The sequence below is a fragment of the Saccopteryx bilineata genome, chromosome 1 (genome assembly GCF_036850765.1).
Source record: "Saccopteryx bilineata isolate mSacBil1 chromosome 1, mSacBil1_pri_phased_curated, whole genome shotgun sequence".
Lineage (NCBI taxonomy): Eukaryota > Metazoa > Chordata > Mammalia > Chiroptera > Emballonuridae > Saccopteryx > Saccopteryx bilineata.
In genome coordinates this window covers 111,594,828-111,604,604 of record NC_089490.1, presented here as the reverse complement: position 1 = coordinate 111,604,604, position 9,777 = coordinate 111,594,828, and the positions used below count along the sequence as shown (strand labels likewise).

At 46.0% G+C, this 9,777-nt stretch overlaps 1 pseudogene; it reads left to right on the top strand.

The window, feature by feature from the left end:
- Window positions 1-685: 685 nt before the first annotated feature.
- Window positions 686-2,317, top strand: LOC136319308 (actin nucleation-promoting factor WASL pseudogene; annotated as a pseudogene).
- Window positions 2,318-9,777: the final 7,460 nt, after the last annotated feature.

Below are 9,777 nucleotides of genomic sequence, written 5' to 3'. Positions count from 1 at the left end.
GCTTGCTTAAGGCGAGACAAACCTTTTACTAAATAAGTTACAGGCCTACACACCATGACCTGTCCAGTTAGGAATTTACAATCAGATCACACCGTGAGTGTAAGGTGGTGGATAGAGGTATGGTCACGTGGGAACCCAGGCCCGGGAACTTTGGCTAGGACCACCCAACTTTGGCTAGGACCACCCACAATCAAGCCTGCCAAAGGAAGCTTCCCAGGAACCATTTGGAAAGAAGCGATCGTCTGCCAGCCAGTGAAATTTTACCACGTCATAGTAGCTCCACTTCCCTAGAGGGACCCTTTAAATATCTCCTATGCGGTTTAATCCGCGCAACTTCCCTAGCCTCCATTTCTCTTTCTTTCCTCGGGGCCAGGGAACCTTGCTGGGCAGGGTGTGCGCTCTGTACTCAAAGCCGTTTATTATTCCACACTTTGCGGCTCTGGCCCTCTTCCTTCCTTCTCCGTGGGGAAAAGTACCAGCGGCCACGGGGTGGTTCCTCAGGACGGGCGTGAGGCTGCGCCCTGCGTGCTGTGGTCTCGCCTGCCACTACCATGTTGGATTGTGCGGCCGCTGCGGAAGGAGGGCTGGAGGAGGAGTTGGGAGTTTAGCGCGAGGACAACGGCCACCCGGCCAGAGCGAGCCGGGCGCGCGCGGGGATCGTGGGGAGCATCCCTTTCTCGCACGGCCCGCCGGCCGCTCCTCCTGCCGTGGCCTCCTCCTCCCCCAGCGCTGGAGGAGCTGCGAGATGCTGAGCCTATGGCCCCCTCTTGTCACCGAGAGGGGCACCTATCACTTGCCTGCCGTCGGAGGAGATGGCCCTGGACTCCCAGCCCCGCCGGCGAGACCATGAGTTCTGGCCAGCAGCAGCAGCAGCCGCTGCGGAGGGTCACCAACGTGGGGTCCCTGCTGCTCACCCCTCAGGAGAAGGAGTCCCTCTTCACCTTCCTCGGCAAGAAATGTGTGACTATGTCTTCAGCAGCGGTACAGTTATATGCAGCGGATCGGAATTGTATGTGGTCGAAGAAGTGCAGTGGAGTTGCTTGTCTTGTTAAGGACAATCCACAGAGATCTTATTTTTTAAGAATATTTGATATCAAGGATGGGAAACTGTTGTGGGAACAAGAACTATACAATAACTTTGTATATAATAGTCCTAGAGGATATTTTCATACCTTCGCTGGAGATACTTATCAAGTTGCTCTTAATTTTGCTAATGAGGAAGAAACAAAAAAATTCCGAAAAGCAGTTACAGACTAGTTGGGCCGGCGACAAAGGAAATCTGAGAAAAGACGAGACCATCCAAATGGTCCTAATCTACTTATGGCAACAGTTGACATAAAAAATCCAGAAATCACAACCAATAGATTTTGTGGTCCACAAGTCAACATTTCCCATACCAAAGAAAAGAAAAAAGGAAAAGCTAAAAAGAAGAGATTAACCAAGGCAGATATTGGAACACCAAGCAATTTCCAGCACATTGGACATATTGGTTGGGATCCGAATACTGGCTTCGATCTGAATAATTTGGATCCAGAGCTGAAGAATCTCTTTGACATGTGTGGAATCTCAGAGGCCCAACTTAAAGACAGAGAAACATCAAAAGTTATATATGATTTCATTGAAAAAACTGGAGGTGTTGAAGCTGTTAAAAATGAACTATGAAGGCAAGCACCACCACCTCCACCACCATCGAGGGGAGGGCCTCCCCCTCCCCCTCCCCCGCCACATAGCTCAGGCCCCCTGCCCCCTCCCGCCAGAGGAAGGGGTGCTCCTCCCCCACCACCTTCAAGAGCTCCTACCGCTGCACCCCCCCACCACCTCCGTCCAGGCCAGGTGTGGGAGTCCCTCGGCCGCCACCAAATAGGATGTACCCTCCTCCACCTCCAGCCCTTCCCTCCTCCGCACCTTCGGGGCCTCCCCACCTCCTCCTCCGCCTCTGTCGGTGCCAGGGGGAGGGGCAGGGACTCCACCTCCACCGCCACCACCTCCACCGCCACCTGGGCTACCGCCTCCCCCTGGCCTCCCTTCTGATGGTGACTATCAAGATCCACCTCCTGCGGGAAACAAAGCAGCTCTTTTAGATCAAATTAGAGAAGGTGCTCAACTAAAAAAAGTGGAACAGAACAGTCAACCGGTGTCCTGCTCTGGGAGAGATGCACTTTTAGACCAGATCCGACAGGGTATTCAGCTGAAATCTGTGTCTGATGGCCAGGAGTCCACAGTACCGACACCTGCCCCCACTTCCGGCATTGTGGGCGGTCCTAGCCATAGTTGGGTGGTCCTAGCCAAAGTTCCCGGGCCTGGGTTTCCCACGTGACCATACCTCTATCCACCGACCTTACAGTGAGGTTACTTTTGGTCACAAAGTTTGTCAGATTTATTACATAACTCCTATTTGTTTGCAACAATGTGCCTGGAACTTACTAAGTGACGAGAGAGATCATATGCAAGATGGAGTTAGACAGGTGGCAGGGACAAGATTATGTAGGGCATTGTAGGACATGGTATGGGATTTGGATTTTGTTCTGCAAGACTGGCCTCAAAATCCACACATTTGATTCAATGTATTTATTACTACAAGCTCTATGCACCGGGCACTTTTGGGCATTACTTTAGATCCCCTGGCCTTACTCATCTTCAGTCTTTCGCTATGAGGAAAAGAAAAAAAGCTTTTTTTCTCTACCTTCCTAGGTTCACTGGCTGGACCCTCCAATTAAACTGATAAGAAACAGATTAGCAAGAGAGAAAAAAACGAATTTAGTTGCATATATACCCAAGGGGGTTCACACACACACACACACACACACACACAAAGCTTGAGGAGGTGCAGATGAATGAGACTTATATGCCATTTAGGCTAGACAAATGAAAAGGGGTTTTGAGTTTCTGGGTGGAAGAAGCAAATTACGGAATGGCCAGGGGAGGAACTGTACAGAAAAGAAGGGTTATCTTGTTATGCAGATAAGAGCCTTTCAGGTGATAAGAGTTGCCTCTGGGTGTAGCTTTCTCTCTGGTAAAAGACACCTTTACAAATGGAAATTTCCTTTTTAAATGTAAATTTCCTTTACAAAAGGGGAAATTTATACTCTATTTTTAGGCAGGTAGAGGGAGGTAAAGAGTTTTTCCTGCATCTGCTCTTTCTCAGTTGCCTTTATCTCAAAACAACCCTATGCCAAATAGGCATATTTTGGCATGACATATTTCTGTACCCTTCTCTGTGACCTTTGAAACGTTTTTTTTTTTTTTTCAAGAAGAGGAATTTTTATGGAAGCAAAAAGAAAAACAAAGGTTAATAAATGAAGCAAACAATAAACTCAGTTTTGAAAACTAGAGGGAAGTCAGCCAAAAAGATTTCTAGATGTTGGGCTCAAAGCATTTTTAGATGATGGAGTGAAGATGGCAGTGACCATCCAACTTTTAATTTCCCGATTTGCAGTCTGATTGTCTTTGGTGGTGGCATATACATCAGTGTCACAGTCATGGTTATTTTTCAGAACGGAGCATGGAACCATCAGCATTAGTTTGGAGTCCCAATAAAAACTTGAGCAGTTTGGTTTTTGTTCTCAGTGGTGCCAAGCCGGAAGGTTAAGAAAAATTTGGAAATGTTTAATTACTGACAAAATATACAAAAGAGCAAGAGACAATTTGCAGAGAGGTCAATTCTTGTCTTTGAAAGATATATGAATTTACCAGAAATTCCAACTGCCCTTTTGTTGTCCCACCTGGCTGCCTGACCTCACCCTTACTTACTGGATAATCACCCCTGAGAGAGAAGAGTTCCAGGAAGCTGGTCAACCTGCCCCAAAAAGGAGCATTCCAGAAAAGTAAAACTGTAAACCTGTAAAAGGAGACATACCAGAACTTCTGACTCAGTATCCCCTCAGGCTCTCCCAAGCCCTATAAAATTCGCCCCTAGTCTGTAACTGGCGCCTTCTCCCCAGAGAAGTGCCCAGCAGGATTCCTTTCTTCCTTTCAATAAAGCCTGTTACTCTGATCTTTTTGGACTCCCATGGATTCCAACATTTGATGCCGAAACCCGGGACAGGGTACTAACTGCCTGGACGATCCCTCTTTGCCATCCAAACTTATACCCAGGGAAGCAATGGGCAGCGAAAGCTCATCCCGGGCTTACTCCCTGATTCTGTTTGAACAGGTAATTGTAGGTCGATTGGCCGGCAATCTGTCCCTGTCCTGAATCCCAGCCGAACCAGAAAGGTAAAATGTTTCTCCCGGCTGGCTTTAATTCTACCTATAAGTCCCTAATCCATCGTCGGACAGCTTTCTCTGGTCAGCCGCACATTTTGAGGGGTTTGCCACTTTTCTGTCCCAGAAACTGCACATTCCAAAAATCTAAGTGCTTAGCCAAATCCTTTCACATTCTCTTTGAGCTCCTTCTTGGGCAGTAACGACCCCTAAGTAGGAAGACTCCACATTCCCAGGAGAGCTTTCTCCTTTGAGATTGTGATTGGAGGCGGGGACACCCTCTCTAGATCACTAATTTCCACAATGGGCTCTTCGGAGTCAAAGCTGTCTGACCAAACCCCATTGGGTTGTCTTCTAAAAAATTTTATTAAATTAGGTCTCTCTGATCTCAAGCCAAAGAAACTTATTTTCCTTTGCAACACAGCCTGGCCTCAATATAGGCTCGACAATGACTCCCATTGGCCTGAAAACGGGACCTCTGATTTCAACATACTGAGAGATCTAGATAATGTTTGCCACCGGATGAGAAAGGCTTCTGAAATCCCTTACGTGCAGGCTTCCTTTTACTTTCTCTCTTGTCCTTAATTTCTGTGCCGCTTGTTCTACACGCAGGCCGTTTTTGGCCAGAGAAACCTCACCTAAAAATCCTCTATTCCTAATCTTTCCTTCTCCATGGACCCCCAACTCTCTTCCCATCTTGCCTGACCCCCAGGGGCACCCCTCTCTCAGGATCCCTCTCTGGTCCCTCTATAAATCTCTTTCACTTGAGTCTCTTCCCTCCACAAAGCTCCCTCCCCTCTCTTTGCTGAATCCTCTTTTTCATTCATCTGCAAATACCATTCTCTCTTTCTCCTCCCCTGCTGGCCAGGGGCCCCTCCCTTCTCCACTGTGTTCTTAAACGCCTCCTCCCTCCTTACAGACGGGCAGCTCTGTCTCTTTTTCTTCTTTGACCCATCCCCCCCCCGGCTTCGGTTGTCTCTTTTCCTTCTTCGACCCATCCTTCCCCCTCCTCAGAGACTGACTGTGCCTTCCACTACCCCTCATCCTCTCCCCTCTCCTCAGAGCTCTAAATCTTTTGACTCCTCTGACCATGTGGCACCACCACCAGTACTTTAATCTCCTCCTCCTCCTCCTGCGGATTCTGACCCTCCTTCTTTTCCATCCAGCTGCTTACACTGTCCATCCATCTGCTTTCTATCTTCCTCCCCTCTATGCTGACAACTCTCTGCCATCTCAAAAAGCTTAAAAAAGCAGAGTTGTCTATTGAGCTGTGTGACTGAGTAATCTGTTTTGTCTCTTTGTTTGTCAGAAAATATCTCTAGTATAATTTTAATTGAAACAAGTAAAGTACACTCATTTAATTCCTTAATTTATAATTTGTATGTGAAGTCTTTGTTTAATGTATAACTGCGTCTGTTTCTAAGGCCTTAAACCAATAATTACCCGTCTCTTAAATCAAGGCTTTCTCATCCCCATGGACTCTCCCTGCAATACTTCCATCCTTCTTGTTCGAAAACCTTCAGGGGCTTATCACCTCATACAAGACTTACACCTAATCAATGAGGCAGTAATTTCCCTCCATCCAGTAATCCCTAATCTCTACAAGTTACTGTCACACATTCCCTCAAACACTACTCACTTCACAATCCTAGACCTCAAGGATGCCTTCTTTACCATTCCTCTACACCCTGACTCCTACTTTCTGTTTGTTTTTTTGGACTGACTGGGAAACTAATGCAGCCCAGCAACTTACGTGGACTGTCTTACCCCAGGGGTTCAAAAACAGCCCACACCAGTTTGGCAGGCACTAGTTCAGGATTTAGCAGCATGCAATCTCAAAACTAGTACTCTCTTACAATATGTAAACAACCTACTCCTCTGTAGCCCCTCCCTGCCTGCCTCAAGGAGATACACTGCCACCCTTCTTAACTTCCTCGCCATGAAGGAATATGTGTCTTCTCTGCTAAGGCTCAACTTCACTCTTAGTCCATAGCCTATCTGGGCATTGCCTTAAGCCCCACCACCTGAGGTCTCATCCCTAGATCAAATTCAGACCCTCTACAGTCTCCAACCACCTACCATTGCAAATCAAATCCTTTCTTTCCTTAGTCTAATAGGCTTCTTTAGACAGTGGATTGTCAATTTTGCTCTCTTAGTCAGTGAGATATTCTGAGCATGGCTTTTAAGGTTTATAATGGCCAAGGAAGTAACAGAAAAGGCAAATAAAGCCCAAAAAGAGGTCAGGAAATACCAGCTTTTGGCATACACTCTTAAAGGCTCCGGTACCCTAAAGGGCTTCATAAGATTCCATTAGGGCCCTGCTCCAGAGTGGAAAGAATGGTCATCTGGAGAGACAGATTCCAGGCTTCCTGGCCCCATCAAGGGACACACCTCTGCTGTGGAAAGAGAGACACAAGAAGATAAGCTGCCCCCTTGCTCCATGGAGGGAGGGTTCAGTCTCTTCTAGCCCTGCTCCAGCTACCTGTGACCTGACCTAGCCCAGCATGCTGGGAATTGCCACTGAAGGCCCAAAGACATCATTCACGAGCCTAAGGTATTACTTCCAAGTAGCAGATAAACTGATCTCATTTCTTGTAAACACAAGGGCCATCTACTATACCTTGCATGAATATTTGAGTTTTATTTATCTCTCGAAGATCTCTACTGTGGGTATTGACAATCTGATTTTGTTGCTTTCTCTTTTATTCCTCTTGTCTCAATGCCCCATGCCTATTATAGGCTGGGACCTGCTGCTAATTCCAGCTAGAAGCAGTGGTCACTAGGACTTAAACTCCAGCAGCAAAGTGTAGAAATGTAACCACCTTTTTCCTAAGTACTTGCAGGATTTACAGGTTACTCAGCAAACTGTTCAAAGACTGTCCAAGAGGTACTTCTAGCAGTACCTCACCCAAGGACTGACTTTCACATGGACAGGTCCACACACCATAATCCTGACAACTCCCACTGCTGTTAAAGTAGAAAAATAGCATGCCTTACTCCAACCACAAACTGGAAGCTGGTTGGCCTACATATGGCAAATATATGAAAAAACTAAGGACTCTTTTAATCAGACTTTGGAATAAGGGAAACTAGGGTAAAAAAAAAAGTCAACTTAATTGTCACTAAATTTAAAGATTTTTAAATCAAGAGTTCTGACTAGAAAGGAATTGTATGGTTTTGATAATAGAAGGTATAAGGTATAGAAATACTTTTGAAAGAAAAAGAAAAAAGCAAATTGTTATGAAGGCCAGTTATTTCTGGATAAGAAAGTGCATGAAAGCTGAAGGTTTATGTAAGTTGTAAAAGGTTTGTGCAGATTGTAGGATGTTTGTACAGAGAAAAAAGAATTTGTACAGTCAGAAAACTAGTTTTCAAAGAATGTTTAATCAGTCACCCTAGCTAACAATCCTCTATTCTCCCCACTTATTGGGATGGCTCTTTCCTCTACCCTGACCATCTGGAGCTCAGAAACAGAGAAACAAAACCGACCCCTTGTCTTTCTATTCTCTATTCACGTCTCAGCCTGCCTCACCCAATCAAGGGCTTTCTACTCGTGTGGGACCAACACCTATATGTGTCTCCCTACTAATTAGACAGAAACCTGTACCCTAATCTATCTCATCCCAAACATCAACCTAATCCCACCCCATGAACCTCTTCTAGTTCCTAGTATACTACCCATCAATCTAAGGACCAAATGAGCTGTACAGGTAATCCCTCTTCTTGTTGCTTTAGGAATCTCTACAGAGTAGGTCTAGTGGCAGGGGAACTGGCCGCTGCCCTGTCTTATTCCCACTCTCTCTCTCTCTCTGAAGTGCAGCGTATTCGTAAGAAACAAACTGAGTCATGGAATCAGTGGTTTCACACAAACTTGACTATTGCCTTTCATTGGTCCACTCAATCTCCTATTTATCTTTCTAACTTTTGGACCCTGCCTCTTATGTTTGTTCACTCGTTTCTGACAGAATCACATGCAGACCTTCGCCAATCAGAAAATTGGAAAAATCTACCTAACCCTACACACCAACCCTGAAACCTGCCCTTGCAAAATAGAAAAATCTGGAACCCTATAAATACACCCCTACTCCGAACAATGTTCCTGCAGGCCCAAATGAGAGTAATTTCCAGGATTGTAGGTATACAATCAAATGTTTTTACAACCCCTACTCCAACTGCCCTGGGGGGGGGGGGTTCATGAAGGAGACCCCCAATAGGGATAACAGCAGGAAGTAGCTCCAGAAGATAGCTGGTCTGAGACAAACCTCCTTCCTGAACCCCATACCCTTTGCTTCCCCCACCTCTTTTCCTTTTTATCATACCACAGAGTTGAGAAATGATAGATAAATGAATTTACTAGAAATTCCAACTGCCCTTTTGTTGTCCCACTTGGCTGCCTGACCTCACCCTTACTTACTGGACAATCGCCCCTGAGGCAGAAGAGTTCTAGGAAGCTGGTCAACCTACCCCAAGAAGGAGCATTCCAGAAAGCTGAAACTGTAAAACTGTAAAAGGGAACATACCAGAACTGACTCAGTACCCCCTCAGGCTCTCCCAAGCCCTATAAAATTCGCCCCTAGTCTGTAACTGGTGTCCCTTCTCCCCGGAGAAGTGCCCAGCAGGGTTCCTTTTTTCTTTTCAATAATGCCAGTTACTCTGGTCTTTTCGGACTCCTATGGATTCCAACAGTCTTCTAGAAGGAAAGAATTCAGTCAAGAGACAACAGGCAGCAAGTAAAGCCAGGATTTATTGGCTGTGTAGGAATACACTCAGGAGGATTTGAGTGGGTGAAAAGAAGGGGGCCTTGGAGACAGGCTCAGGGGGTTAGCCCAGGAAGAGCTGCCGCTGCCCACTGCTTCCCTGGTTGCAAGTCTCGTGGGGTCCCTTAGAGTTTGGAAGAAAGAGAAAGGCAAGGAAACATACCTGGGGGTAAGAAGAAGAGGATGAGAAGGAGGAAGAAGGCAAAAGTGTGCTTCCAGGAGGGAGAGCTAGCTGGGTCCTCTTTCCTGAGGTCTTTTTTTTTTTAAACAATTTTTAAAAATTATTTTTATGTATTTATTCATTTTAGAGGGGAGAGAGAGAGAGAGAGAGAAAGGGGAGAAGCAGGAACCATCAACTCCCATATGTGTCTTGACCAGGCAAGCCCAGAATTCTGAACCGGCGACCTCAGCATTCCAAGTTGATGCTTGATCTACCGCAGGTCAGGCCTATCCTGAGGTCTTTTAAGGATAGAGATCTTAGGGGAGGATCTCAATAAAATATTCATCAGCTCTCCAAGTGTGTTCTTTAAGGCTGTGGTCTTCACTGATTGGTCAATGCCAGAGAAGAGGGTCTATTAGTTGATGTAGCTTGTTCTGAGGTCAGTCGTGACATTACTTGTGTGATTTTGCTGCTTTTCTGAGCCTGGAGCCGAAACGCAAAAGAAACCTAGATAAATTCAATGTGGGTCAGAACCTCATTGTCATGAAGGCTTAATGCTTATGGGTTATTCTCCTGCTTCCTTGTTCATTTTCCTGCTAAGGGGGTCTAACCCAGTGTTGGTCAAATAAGTTTGTAAATATGATATATATGTTTGCT